At 44.3% G+C, this 15,284-nt stretch overlaps 1 pseudogene; it reads left to right on the top strand.

The window, feature by feature from the left end:
• Positions 1–2,587: 2,587 nt before the first annotated feature.
• Positions 2,588–4,932, top strand: LOC125112470 (olfactory receptor 5D13-like; annotated as a pseudogene).
• The last annotated feature ends 10,352 nt before the right edge of the window (positions 4,933–15,284 follow it).

Raw genomic sequence — 15,284 nt, 5'->3', positions numbered from 1 at the left:
CACTTGCTTTGTCTTTCTCAGCTCCCAAGTCACGTTTTATTTCTGTTGGACTCTTCTAGAATCTTCTCCCTTCTCAGTTCCTACCTCCTGATTCCAAGGCTCAACATCATGGCGACAGGGCATGTGGGAAGATTTGGGATTTCCCCTCGGAGTTCAGAGTAGCTTAGGACCCAGGAAAGAATGGGGTGGCCCCCACCGAGCCAGCAGCCACCAACGCGATGCCTGTCATATTGAGATATATATATTTTTAATCATTTATTTATATATGTATTTTTTTCCTACCGTGCAGCATGGTGACCCAGTTACACATACATGTATACATTCTTTTTCTCACGTTACGTGTTCCATCATAATTGATTAGACAGAGTTCGCAGTGCTACACAGCAGGATCCCATTGCTAATCCATCCCGCAAGCGACATTTCAATGAACACTTCCTCCAAGGACTGGCGCTTGGCCCTTTGTCCAAAAATAACCTATTGAAATGTGATTGCGGGCAGAGCTAAGGAGTAGAGTTCAAACTCCTTAGCTCTGCCCGCCAGGCCATCGCAATGTAGTCATATTCCTGGAAACCTGGCCCTAGCCTGTCCTCTCTCCCAACCCCACTTGGTCACACTCAAGCCTCTGCTGAAAAGTGAGCATGAGTCATGCCTCACCAACTCAGTTACGGCACTTATCCCAGAGTCCCATGGGGACTCAACTATCTGACCTTCTCACCATGAAAACATCCAACAAGGCAGAGAACCTTTAAATAAAAAAAAAAAAATTTAATGGCTGTTCCCATGGCACATGGAAGTTCCTGGGCCAGGGATTGAATTTGAGCCGCAGCTGCGACAATTTAGGATACTTTAACCCACGGAGCTGGATGGGGATCAAACCCATACCTCTGAAGCAACCCAAGCCCTGCAGTGGGTTTCTTTCTTTTTCTTTTCTTTCTATTTTTTTTTTTCTTTTGTCTTTTTAGGGCTGCACCTATGGCATATGAAAGTTCCCAGGATAGGGGGTCTAACAGAATATGCAATTGCCAGCCTACATAACAGACAGCAATGCCAAATCCAAGTCATGTCTGTGACCTACACTACAGCTCATGGCAACACCAGATCCAAGGAACCCACTGAGCAGGGCCAGGGATTGAACCCACATCCTCATGGATACTAGTCGTGTTGGTTACCACTGAGCCACAATGAGAAACCCCCCCCCCCTTTTTAAATTTCTTTCTATGGCTGCACCTGCAGCACATGGACATTCCCAGGCTAGGGGCTGAATTGGAGCTGCAGCTGCTGGCCTATGCCAGGGCCATGCAACATCAGATCTGAGCCGCATCTGAGAACTATTCCATAGCCTGTGGCAATAATGGATCCTTAACCCACTAACTGAGTGAGGCCAGGGATCAAACCTGAATCCTCAGGGATATCATGTCATGTTCTTAACCTGCTAAGCCATGACAGTAACTCCATGCATAACAGATTCTTCTTTTTTTTTTTGTCTTTTTTGTTGTTGTTGTTGCTATTTCTTGGGCCGCTCCCGCGGCATATGGAGGTTCCCAGGCTAGGGGTTGAAGCAGAGCTGTAGCCACCGGCCTACGCCAGAGCCACAGCAACGCGGGATCTGAGCTGTGTCTGCAACCTACACCACAGCTCACGGCAACGCCGGATCATTAACCCACTGAGCAAGGGCAGGGACCGAACCCACAACCTCATGGTTCCTAGTCGGATTCGTTAACCACTGCGCCATGACAGGAACTCCCATAACAGATTCTTAACCCACCTCTCCACAGCAGGAACTCCCACCTGATCTTTTATAACTCCCGTGCCCAACACTGCTTCTAACCCATAGTAAGCACTCAGTCTTTATTATTACGATGCTTGGTGCTCTAAGAGTCTCAAAGACTGCCGAAGGCTTGATTTCCATCTCATGGAGCCCACAGGCCAGATGGAGAGATGGACCTCTGGACAACTGTAAAGCACATTACCCTGCAGGATAAGTGCTTCGTTAAATGTTGGCAGGAAAAACAGCCAGGGAGGAGGTGGCAAGTCACACTATTGGCACAGGTGTTTGAATTTACCTAATAATAACAGCTCATTTTCAGTGAGTGGTTTCTCTATGCCAGGGACCAGCTAAGCATTTACACATTGTATCCATTTCCTCTGACTGCTGGAACAAAGCACCAGAAACAGGATGGCTGGAGACAGCAGAGGTTTCTTCTCTTCTAATTCTGGAGGCTGGAAATCAAAAACCAAGGTGTGGGAAGGGCCCCACTCCCTCTGAGGCTTCTTGGGGAGAACCTGTCCTTGCCCGGATGGTCCAGCTTCTTTCTGGTGGTTGCTGGCAGTCCTTGGTGCCTTTGTTCTCCTTGGCTTGTTGCTGCTTTGCTCCAATTTCCTTCTTTCTTTCTTTCTTTCCTTCTTTTTTTTTTAGGGTGGCCGCAGAGGCATATGGAAGTTTCCCGGGCTAAGGGTCTAATAGGAGCTGCAGCTGCCAGACTGCGTCATAGCCACAGCAACAGCAACACCGGATCCAAGCTGAGTCTGCAACCTACACCACAGCTCTTTGCAACACCAGATCCTTAACCCATTGAGCGGGGCCACTATGCGTGTGTGGGATGGAGGTGGACAGAGGGGAAAGTAGGTAGGAAGGCTGTTGGCACCAGAAGAGGAGCTTTTCCAAAGGCACAGGTGCCCTTTCCTGGCTGGGAACCACCGCTATCACCATCTTACTCTAGGCACTGGCCCTTCTATTGAACTGGAAAATCACCTAGGTAACACATTACTTATATAAGTACTATACAATTTTTATCACTCATAACATTATTATTTTAAATCTTCTGAAAAGGCAAATATTAACCACTATCTCAGAAACAATAATTTCAGTGGTCACCAGAGAATGTTTTTTGTTTCATTTCATTAAGGTGTAATTGATGTGTAACATGACGTTAGTTTCAGGTGCACAACATAATGGTTCAATAGTTGTATATACTGCAAAATGATCACCACACTAAGTCTAGGGAGTAGACTCTTATTAACTATAGAACATTTTTTTTTCATGATTTTTATATACATATATATATATCTTTATATACATTTATATATTCAGTTATATATATATATATATATAGTCTTTTTAGATTATTTTCCATTACAGTTATAAGATATTGAATATAGTTCCCTGTGCTATGTAGGAGGACCTTGTTGTTTATCCATTCTATACATAGTAGTTTATAGAGAACATTTTTGTTTTTTGTTTTTGGTTTTTGCTGAGTCATCAATTGCCTTTTGAGTTCTACATTCTCAAAATAAAACAAGTTAGGCAAGGAAGAACTTGTAGATTCTTAATGGCATATGCTTCTTTCAAGAGCAGCATGTCAACTAAAATTGCATTGGTGCAAAAAGTTATACTGGTCTGACTCATGAGGCCAACTGCCTCTGAAGATACTGAGTCTCATCCTTTGAGACAGGGCCAGCTCCATTTTTGTTCTGCCTAACTCAACTGATTTATTATTCCCGTTGCACATATTTCATACTCATTCTAAAACTGCGATATTTAGTAAATTCTAACTTTGGGAAATAATGTAAACGTTGAAACCAAGTATTTTCCATAACGCAATTTATAGATATTCACTAAGTCTCTCCACATTTCCTCATTTTAACCTGCCATCTTCAAAGTTACCTTCTCATTTCTCTGAATCAACTTTTATACATCGTCCCCAGGAACCAAGAAAACCAGGGTGTGGAAGTCACTCTCATTCCCTGGGGCTTCTCGAAATACGCAGGGCTCCAGCTGCCACTCCTCCCGGTCTTCCTCACCAGCTACACAATCACCGTGCTGGGGAAGCCAGCTGTGATCCTGATGATCAAGTTCAATCTCAGACTCCACACTCCCATGTACTTCTTCCTCAGCCACCCCTTCGTTGATTTCTGTTACTCCACAGTCGTTACACCCAAACTATTAGAAAACTTGGTTGTAGAGGATAGAACCATTTGCTTCACTGGATGCATCATGCAGTTTTTCTTCACCTGCATGTTTGCATGACAGAAACATTCATGTAGGCAGTGATGGCTTATGACCAAGTTGTGCCAGTGTATAACCCTTTGCTCTACACCGTTGTCATGCCCCAGAAGCTTTGTGCCTTGCTGGTGGGGGCATCATATTCTTGGAGTATAGCCTGTTCCTTGGTGTACACATACACTTTGTGGACTTTATCCTTTTGTGGGACTAATTTTATAAATAACTGTCTGTGCGCATGTGGCCTTTATTGTTGTTTCCTGCTCTGACCCCTACATCAGCCAGCAGATCGTCTTAGTCTCTGCCACATTTAATGAAATAAGCAGCCCGATGATCATTCTTACTTCCTGTGTTTTCTTCCTTTCTTTCTTTCTTTCTTTTTTTTGCATTTTGCCTTTTCTAGGGCTGCTTCCCGTGGCATATGGAGGTTCCCAGGCTAGGGGTCCAATCGGAGCTGTAGCCGCCGGCCTACGCCAGAGCCACAGCAACGTGGGATCCAAGCCGCCTCTGCGACCCACACCACAGCTCACGGTAATGCTGGATCCCTAACCCACCAAATGAGGGCAGGGATCAAACCTGCAACCTCATGGTTCCTAGTCGGATTCGTTAACCACTGTGCCACGACGGGAACTCCGGGACATTTTCATTTTTATCACTATCATGAAGATGCCTTCAACTGGGGGGAGGAGGGGCGACACAAAGCTTTCTCTACCTGTGCCTCCCACCTGACTGCCAGCACATCTTACTTGGGACCATCCTTTTCCTCCTCTGTGTTCCTAACTCCAACAGTCCATGGCTCAAGGTCAACATGGCCTCTGTCTTTTGCACAGTGGTCATCCCCATGCTCAACCCACTGACCTACAGCCAGGAACAAAGAAGTGAAAGAGTCCCTGAAGACGTTAATCAATGTTAAATTACCACATCAATGTTAAGCTGATAGCATGTAAAGCTAGACATAATCACTCTGTCTTTTTTTGAGTTCTGTAAGAATTTTTCAAAAACAAATCAATATAGGAATCTATGCTAAACTTGCAAGTGGGCAGTTCAACTCTGTTCACACTTTTATTTGATTAAAATAACTTTAAATTTACAAATAATAATACAGAGAACATTTTGGAAGTGCGAAATTTAAGGTGAAGATGTTTCCTCCTGCTAAAGCTGTTTTTGAAGAGATGGTGGCACCAGTTTCTCCAGCGAGTCGGAACCCCACTGTCACATTCTATACGGAGCCCTGTGGATCCAGGCCATGCCAGAGGGCGTCTGCTGACTCAGCAAGGGGAACCAGGAGACCTTCTAGCCTCTCCCGTATCAGGTCAGGTCAGCGGCGCATGGGCTTTTCCTCGGTCCCACTCTGGTCAGGCTCCCAGGAGGCACAGTGGACCCTTTGGGAACCAGTGAGGCTTCTCTGAGGGTCAGTCAAAAGGAAGGGCACAGGGAGCCCTCCCAGCCCAGACCTCCACCCACTGACTCAGATGCACTTGGCACATGAAATTTCCATGGAAATAGTGATAAATGGATGATAGGACCTCTTACAGTAAATAGGAAGTCTAGAAGGACTTTTGAGGATGGGAGGAAAGCAGGCTCTTTTAGATAACATCATTTGTATTCCTTCCTTTTTTGTAAGTTTTCCCCCTTGGGAGGCATTTGTGATGTGTATGTTCTGTAGAAAAGAGGGGCATGGAAATTCTGAGTGTGAGCCAGGAATTTTCAGTGCGACTATTTCTAAAAAATAGAAGCCAGTTTTTTAAAATGATAAATGGTATGCAAGTCACATTCTTCTTTAAAAGGTTGTAACAAATACAGAAGAATTAAAAAGAATTTAATGCATTACATGCCCATTAAAAATCCTCAAAGAGAAGGATATAAAAGATAAAAAATAAAAGTTTGGGCTATTCCCTATTGGTTCAACAGGTTAAGGATCCAGTGTTGTCACTGAGGTGGTGCAGTTTTGATCTCTGGCCAGGGAATTTCTGCATGCTGTTTAGTGTGGCCAAAATTTTTGTAAACAAATAAATAACAAAAGTTTCCTTTTCTCTTATGCACCCCCTCACCTAAAGATAACCATTATTAACAATTTCTTATATATTCTTCCAGAGGTTTTCATGCATACACAAACATTGAAAATATACATTTTAGAAGTTCCCGTAATGGTTCAACAGAAACGAATCTAACTAGCATCCATGAGGACACAAGTTTGATTCTTGGCCTCATTCAGTAGGTTAAGGATCCGGCGTTGATCTGAGTTGTGGTGTAGGTAGCAGTCATGGCTCAGATCCCACTTTGCTGTGGCTGTGGTGTAAGCTGGCAGCTGCAGCTCTGATTCGACCCCTAGCCTGGGAAACTTCATATGCTGTGGGTGTGGCTCTAAAAATTAAAAAAAAAGAAAATATATATTTTAATATTTATGTATAATATTATGACACTAGCTTTTCAAAAGATTTAATATGTTTAATAATATATTGACATATTTTATTTCAGCACATACAGATTACTTTATTATTTTTAATAGTTATATAAGTATTCATTCTATAGATGTACTTTATATACCAGTGCCCTATTAATAGACATTTAGGTTATATTCAGATTATAAAAAATATTACAATGTTAAAGCGAATATATATTTTTTTCTTTTTAGGACTGAACCTGCAGCATATAGAAGTTCCCAGGCTAGGGGTTGAATCAGAGCTGCAGCTGCCACCCTACGCCATAGCCACAGCGATGCTGGATCCTTAACCCACTGAGTGAGGCCAGGGATCAAACCCGCAACCTCATGGACACTATGTTGGGTTCTTAACCCACTGAGCCACCACAGGAACTCAGCTTTTCTCTAAGTTTGCAAACTTATGGATTGAGAAGTAAAAGGTGGGGGGAGAATTTATGGATCTAGGGGCTGGCACCTACTTCTGGTGGCTTTTGTGGGATAAGTCACCTGAAGCCTGGGTAAGCATCTTCCCTTGGGAAGTCAGGAGGCCTTTGATACCACATCCTTTCTCAAGTTGAGGACTGTCTTTCTGTGGGCAGTCCACCCCCCGAGGCTGGAGCAAGAGGACACCTCTGCTGGGTCAACAGCATCTCCAGGCCCCTGGGCTCGGAAGACCACCCTCCTTCAAAGGGAGGGTGCACCTAGCCTATTTCGCTTTATAGAACACACCTTCCACCCACCCTCACTTGGTACAGAACACAAAGCTAGCTCCTCCCCTCTTTTCTGCATCACCATGGAGAAAATAGGATCATGTCAAATGTCAAATGTTATTTACTTGGAGTTCCCATTGTGGCTCAGTGGTTAACGAATCCGACTAGGAATCGTGAGGTTGTGGGTTCAATCCCTGGCCTTGCTCAATGGGTTAAGGATCCGGCATTGCCATGAGCTGTGGTGTAGGTTGCAGACGTGGCTTGGATCCTACGTTGCTGTGGCTCTGTTGTAGGCCGGTGGCTACAGCTCCAATTCGACCCCTGGCCTGGGAACCTCCATATGCCGTGGAGGTGGCCCTAGAAATGGCAAAAAGACAAAAAAAAATGTTATTTACTTATAGCATGGAACCTCTTCACCATGGCTCAAAGTGCAAGATCACGTCAAATTTTTTAAGAAATATTTGAACTTTCCTCTTGTATCTTCTGCTTGGAAGAAGCAGAAGCCAGAATAATTTAACCCAAGGAAAGCACTCTCTAATAGCTGGTCTTTGGGGTACAGGCAGTAGAAGGAACTTTGGGGTAAGTAGGCCTGTGGGCTGAATGGTTCAGATCATTGAATCTTGAAGGCAGACACATTCCCTGATTGGAAGCAACAAAACATTCTGAGTGATGGGAATTCACACCTCATCTCTCACCAAAAGATAAATCTTTAACCAGACGAGGGAAGTTTGCTAATCACAAAACAAATGAACCTTGACTGGGTATGAACAGCCCAACAGCAGTGGAAACCAATATCCAAGGCTGTTTGAAGAAGAAAGCCAGAACTGGGATGTGCAGATGTTAATATTCAATAAAACATTCCTTCAAAAAAGAAAGACAGGAGTTCCCATCATGGCTCAGTGGTAAAAAAAAAAAAAAAAAAAAAAAACCTGACTAGGATCCATGAGGACACAGGTTTGATCCCTGGCCTCACTCAGTGGGTTAAGGATCCAGTATTGCCATAAGCTGCAGTGTAGGGTGCAGATGTAGCTCATATCCTGCATTACTGTGCCTGTAGTGTAGGCCAGTAGCTACAGCTCTGATTTGACCCCTAGCCTGGGAACTCTCATGTGCTTCTGGTACATTAAAAAAAAAAAAAAAAGGGACATTGGAGGACTGGACGGAGCAATCTTGAGAAACAAAAATGGAGCTAGAGGAATCAGGCTCCCTGACTTCAGACTATCCTGCAAAGCTACAGTCATCAAAACGGTATGATACAGGCACAAAAACAGACATATAGATCAATGGAACTGGATAGAAAGCCCAGTAATGAATCCACCAGCCTATGGCCAATTAACCTATGACAAAGAGACAAGAATATACAATGGAGAAAAGCCAGTCTCTTTAGTAAGTGGTGCTGGGAAAACTGGACAGCTACATGCAAAAGAATGGCAACTTTTAAGTTTTACTCAAGGAATGAACAAAAACCTATCATCCACCATTACCATAGTTTCACGAAATGAGGTACACTTTAATTCCAAACAAGAAGGAATTAAGGACATGACTGGAGAATGAAGATGCCTGGACAAGAGGACCTAGTTGAGCAGAATGACCAGATGGGTGAAGGGGATTGAAGGTATTAGCAATGTCAATTAGCATGATGTCCAAAACACAGAGTGAAAAGCATCTAAAGGAGCAAGGAGGGATGATTACGGTAAAATACATTCCTTACCCTACCTTTTTGACATCTTCTTCTTCTTCTTCTTTTTTTTTTTTTTTTCTATTTATGGCTGCACCTACAACATATGGAAATTCCCAGGCTCAGAGATGAATTGGATCTGTAGCTGCCAGCCTAAACCACAGCCACAGCAACATCAGATCCAGGCCTCATCTGCTACTTATGCTGCAGCTTGTGGCAACACCAGATCCTTAACCCACTGAGTGAGGCCAGGGATCAAACCCAAGTCCTCATGGATACTATGTTAGGTTCTTAACCCACTGAGCCGTAACAGGAACTCCTTTGGCATCTTATGTTGCTGATACTTAACAATAAAATGTTCCAGATTTACTCTGCAGCAGAAAATAATTAGGCATGTATATCCTGATGCCAGTAACAGCCCCATGTGTGCTTGTAAACCACTATATATATATATATATATGCTATTTAATTCATTTAAATCTCTCAACAGGAATACGAAGTTCTTGTAACAAATTTGATCATCCCATTTCTCATTTTACACTGGAAACCGAAGCTCCCAAATGAATTCCTGTTGAATCAGCAAATACCCTAACATGTGCCAATAGTCAACCGGCAAGTTGGATCTGTACTTTCTGGGCGATGCTTGACCAAAGGCATCCAGACTTTTAAAAACTGGCATTGCTGTAAATCCTCTTTAAAGTGCTTCAAGTACCTTCCAACTCTGCTTGAATCCAAATAAACATAGAATCCAAATGAAATAGTCTAGAAGTAGAGTTCCTGCCATGGTTCAGTGGAAACAAATCTGACCAGTATCCATGCAGGTGCAGGTTCAATCCCTGACCTTGCTCAGTGGTTAAGGATCCGGCATTGTCGCCATGAGCTGTGGTGCAGGTCGCAGACCCAGCTTGGATCTGGTGTTGCTGTGGCTGTGGCGTAGGCCGGCGGCTACAGCTCCAATTTGACCCCTAGCCTGGGAACCTCCATATGCTGCAGGTGCAGCCCTAAAAAGACAAAAAAAAAAATGGAAAAAGAAATAGTCCAGAAGTTAAGAGTGGCCATGAAACAAGTTAATTCTGGAGAAAAGACATGCCTACAACAGACATACATGAGTGGGTCAGCATCCCAGGCTTTGGCTCCTCTAGAAAGCAGAGCCTGAGGCAGGATTTGGGTGTGGACACCTGTGTGAGAGGGGCAAGCTCAAATCCCTGGGCGGCAGGGCAGAGGGATGTCAGGCAGGAGGATGTGAGGGAGGAGGGGGGCAGGGCAGTGATATGGTCCCTGGCACAGCACAGGCACACGCACAGCAGGTGGCTGTTCATGGGGCCTGTTCAAGGGGTGCCCTCAGGGCTTCTCTGGAAGGGTCTGCAGGGAAACCACACCCCAGAGGGACCCATGGAAGAGATGCAAGAATGGGGATATCTGCCCAGCTCCCTCCCACGCCCTCTCTTCCCAGCCTCACAATCTCATCCATCTGGACCTCACACCCCACACTTCCCTGGATGTCAGTGGCTACTCCAGGCCCTGGGATGTGGTGTTTGGTGCAAGTCTCAAAGGACAGGGACTTGGGGTTTTGATGGAGAAAGAGGGAGGAGGGAGAGAGAGAGGGAGGGGGATGGTGGGAGAGAGAGGAAGGAAGAGGTGAGCACATCCAAGAGGCTCGTGTCCTGTAAGATCAATATCACTTCCTGGTAACTATGAAGTCACTTAGTGACATTCAGAATTGTCTGTACCAGTTAGGACGTCAGGTAGCATGGCGATGGTTTTCAGTGCTCAAAAATAATTTTTATTTTCTCTTTTTACAGCTGCACTTGTAGCATATGGACATTTCTGGGCTAGGGGTTGAATTGGAGCTACAGCTACAGGCCAACATCACAGCCACAGTGACATGGGATCCGAGCCACATCTTTGACCTGTGTCACAGCTTGAGGCAATGCCGGATCCTTAACCCACTGAGTGAGGTCAGGGATCGAACTGGCATCCTTATAAGACTATGATGGGTTCTTAACCCACTGAGCTGCAACGGGAACTCCAGAAATACTTAAGGAAGGTTTTGAAACCAAATTTATCATTACTAAAGGGGAAACGTGAGGAGGGAAGGATAAACTGGGGGGCTGCAATTGACATATACACACTACTAGTATAAAATAGACAGATTTCAAGGACCTACAGTATAGCACAGGGAACTCTACTCCATATTGTGTAATAATCCATATGGGAAAAGAATCTGAAAAGGAATGGATATATATGTGTATGTATAACTGATTTACTTCGCTGTACACCTGAAACTAACACGACCTTCTAAGTCAACTATCTTCCAATAAAATTTATTTTTTAAAAAAGAAATACTTAATGAAGGAATGAAGAAATACTTAATGAATTCAGTTAATGAGAAAACATGGACATGTTTAAACTGACAGGGTAAAATTTTAGAGCCACGAGTGACCATTTAAAGTCAAGAATTTTGGGAGTTCCCATCGTGGTTCAGGAGAAACAAATCTGACTGGTAACCATGGGGACGCAGGTTTGATTCCTCGCCTCGCTCAGTGGGTTAAGGATCTGGCGTGGCCATGAGCTGTGGTGTAGGTCCCTGAGGCAGCTCGGATCTGGCATTGCTGTGGCTGTGGTGTAGGCTGGCAGCGACAGCTCTGATTTGACACCTGGCCTGGGAACCTCCATATGCCGAGGGTGCCGCCCTAAAAAGACCAAAAAAAAAAAAAAAAAGAAGGAGAATTTGGGGATCTCCCTGGTGTCCTGGTGGTTAAGGACTCAGTGCTGTCACTGCTGTGGCTCAGGATTGATCCCAGGCTCGGGAACTTCCACATGCCGGAGTGCAGCCAAAAATGAAATCAAGTCAAGAATTCTGCCTAAGATGGAGCACATTGAAAATTTCTCTGGTCTACAGGTCTGTAAGACCTAAAAGTTTTTCAATTTCAGCTTAAATATTCATTATTGGAGGCATTTACGTTGTCTTCTTTTGGGTTCCTCCAGAAGATGACCTGAAATAGGAGAATTGGAACACAGGTAGTGTACGGACAAGGTAGAGGAGAGACGGTGGGATGGGAGAAGTGAGGGATGGAGGGAAGGTGTGTGTCACCAGGCAGATGGTCACTGTGGGTACCCGCACATAATACTTCGGGAAGACGGGGGCCCGTGGAGACACAGTCCCCAGAGTAATTGCATTCAAGAGGCAAGAGAGCAGTTCCCGTCATGGCTCAGTGGTTAACGAATCCGACTAGTCACCATGAGGTTGTGGGTTCGATCCCTGGCCTTGCTCAGTGGGTTAAGGATCTGGCGTTGCCGTGAGCTGTGGTGTAGGTTGCAGACGTGGCTCGGATCCCACATTGCTGTGGCTCTGTCGTACGCCGGGGTCTACAGCTCCAAGTGGACCCCTAGCCTGGGAACCTCCATATGCCAAGGGTGCGGCCCTAAAAAGACAAAAAAAAAAAAAAAAAGCAAGGGAGCTGGGGTAGTTATGCACCAGCTTCTGTTAGTGTTCTGGTGCGAACTGCAGCCAGGGACTCTTATGTCTGGAACTTCCAGTCTGCTTTGTGGGAGCACAGAATGGTACCCAGCTGTTGCAGAAGCCCTTAGGCAGAGATGCAGAGGCTGACAACTGGAGGCTGGGCCTTTGTACTACAAGGGAGGATGAGCCCGGCATGCACAAAATGGGCTGTGGGTGACTTGGGCTACCTTGTCACCTCTCAGGATGAGGTGACTCAGCAGACGCCCTCAGAGATTATGGTAATTTCAGATTGTTAAAAAGGTTTAATATTGCGAACACAATATCCCTTTAGGAAGTAGATGCTTTATTTTAAATTGCATTGAAGGCATTCATCGAGAATGCTTTCCTCTTTGCAAAAATTAAACTTAAAAAATTACTGCGTAGGTAGCTAAAATCAGAAGGCTTTGATGGAAAATTTGCGGGTTTTTCTTATAACAGGAATATTCCTACAAAAGCTAAAAAATTCTTTAAGAAGTTAACTTAATCTTGGGGTTTCCTTGTGGCACAGTGGGTTAAGGTTCTGGCATTATCACTACAGTGGCTCAGGTTGCTGGTGTGGCATAGATTCTATCCCCAGCCCAGAAACTTCTACATGCTGTGAGAGTGGCCAAAAAAAAAAAGTTACCTAATCTTGCCAGTTATCTGAATTGTGGAGGAGAGAGACTATTCAATCCGAATGATTAAATTTAACTAGGAAGCAGGCTGGGCAAATACACTGAACATAAACACAGGAGCAGAGGATGCCCCAGTTCAATCCAGCAGACGTCACCTCAACATTGATGGGATCCGGGTCAAGTGCAGATGGAAAAATCTTGGTCACTCCCTACTAGCAGAGAATGGTCAAGCAGGTCTTGGTGAAGTATTAATGCACCTAATTTATGCTCATTTATTCTATTGCAAGCACAATGAACAGTCACTTTTTCTCAGATGAAACACTGAAAGAATCCAAGAACCAAAACGATGCCCTCGATGTGAAAACCAGTGCTAGGGGCCCTTCAACATGATGGTTGTTGCTTTTTTTTCTCTTAACTGAAGTCTAGTTGATGGACAATATTATATAAGTTACAGGTGCACAATATAGTGAGTCAGTTTTTATTTTTATTTACTTATTTTTTTTGTCTTTTTGCCTTTTCTAGGGCTGCTCCTGTGGCATATGGAGGTTCCCCAGACTAGAGGTCTAATCGGAGCGGTAGCTGCCAGCCTACGCCAGAGCCACAGCAACATAGGATCTGAGCCGTGTCTGCGACTTACACCACAGTTCACGGCAATGCCGGATCCTTAACCCACTGAGCAAGGCCAGGGATCGAACCTGCAACCTCATGGTTCCTAGTTGGATTCGTTAACTATTGTTTATCTATCTTATATATACTAGTTTGTATCTGCTAAGCCCAAACTCCCAATCCTTCCCTCCCTCTCTCTCCTCCCCCTTGGCAACCACAAGTCTGTTCTCTAAGTCTGTAATCTGTTTTGTAGATAGGTTCATTGGTGTTATATTTTATATTCCACATGTAAGTGATATCATACAGTATTTGTCTTTCTCTTTCTGACTCGCTCCACTTGGTATGATAATCTCTAGCTCCACCTATGTTGCTGCAAATGGCATTATTTCATGCTTTTTAATGGCTCAGTAATATTCCATATATATATACACACACACACACCCCATATCTTCTATATCCATTCGTCTGTTGATGGACATTTAGGCTCCTTTCATGTCTTGACGATTGTGAATAGTGCTGCAGTGAACATAGGCTTGCATGTATATTTTTAAATTATAGTTTTGTCTGGATAAATGTATAGGAGTGGGATTGATGGATTGAACGGTAGTTCTATTTTTAGTTTCCTGAGGAATCTCCAGAACATCCTCATAGTGGTTGCCTGTGACCTCACATTTCAAATCGTATTTCCTGGCTGATGCCTGCCTATCAGCTGTTAGCACCTGGAACTTACCTTTGTGATAAGTCCCACCCCATTTCAATCTTCTTGCCTCGTTTCTGACTCTTCCTTTCATTCTTCCGTGTTCTCTGCTGGTGTGGGGCTCAGTCTTAGGGCTCCTCTCTTATTTCCTAAGTGTTTCCTCGACTGTCCTTCAGAATCTCACACTTTGTGTGTGTGTGTATGTGTGTGTGTCTTTTATCTTTTTAGGGCTGCACCTGTGACATATGGAGGTTCCCAGGCTAGGGGTCTAATCGGAGCTACAGCTGCCAGCCTACACCACAGCTCCCAGCAACACTGGATCCTTAACCCACTGAGCGGGGCTAGGGATCAAACCCATGTCCTTATGGATACTAGTCGGGTTTGTTAATGACTGAGCAATGATGGGAACTCCCAAGAGTTTCGCACTTTGTTTAACCACGTTTACATTAAAAGAAAAAAAAGTTTAAACCTTTAAGCAAACAAATACTCCCCAAAATGTGGAAAAGTCACCAATTAAGTAAATATGGGCTCAGAAACAAGTGCAATTCTTATATATAATTCTATGAGCTGTATTAATTGGAAATAGGAATTGCAGAGAAATCCTAATTTAAAGAATAGAAAGTCAACAAATACTTAGAAACATAAGCACTTCCTCTGAAGAATCACTACCCGCTTGTCTCCCTTCTTTAAAATACCAGCCACGGAGTTCCCGTCGTGGCGCAGTGGTTAACGAATCCGACTAGGAACCATGAGGTTGCGGGTTCGGTCCCTGCCCTTGCTCAGTGGGTTAACGATCCGGCGTTGCCGTGAGCTGTGGTGCAGGTTGCAGACGCGGCTCGGATCCCCTAGCCTGGGAACCTCCATATGCCGCGGGAGCGGCCCAAGAAATAGCAACAACAACAACAACAAAAAGACAAAAGACAAAAAATTAAAAAAAAAAAATAAAATAAAATACCAGCCACGATGGGTGATCCCTCCATGCTTGTGCATTTGGTGGGAGTGTTCACCTGAACTTTTATCTGAGCCTCATTGGTTTTTTTTCCCCATTAAATGGG

This window comes from Phacochoerus africanus, chromosome 12 (genome assembly GCF_016906955.1).
Source record: "Phacochoerus africanus isolate WHEZ1 chromosome 12, ROS_Pafr_v1, whole genome shotgun sequence".
Lineage (NCBI taxonomy): Eukaryota > Metazoa > Chordata > Mammalia > Artiodactyla > Suidae > Phacochoerus > Phacochoerus africanus.
The sequence above is the reverse complement of the archived record's forward strand: the minus strand, read 5'-3'. Positions and strand labels throughout refer to the sequence as shown.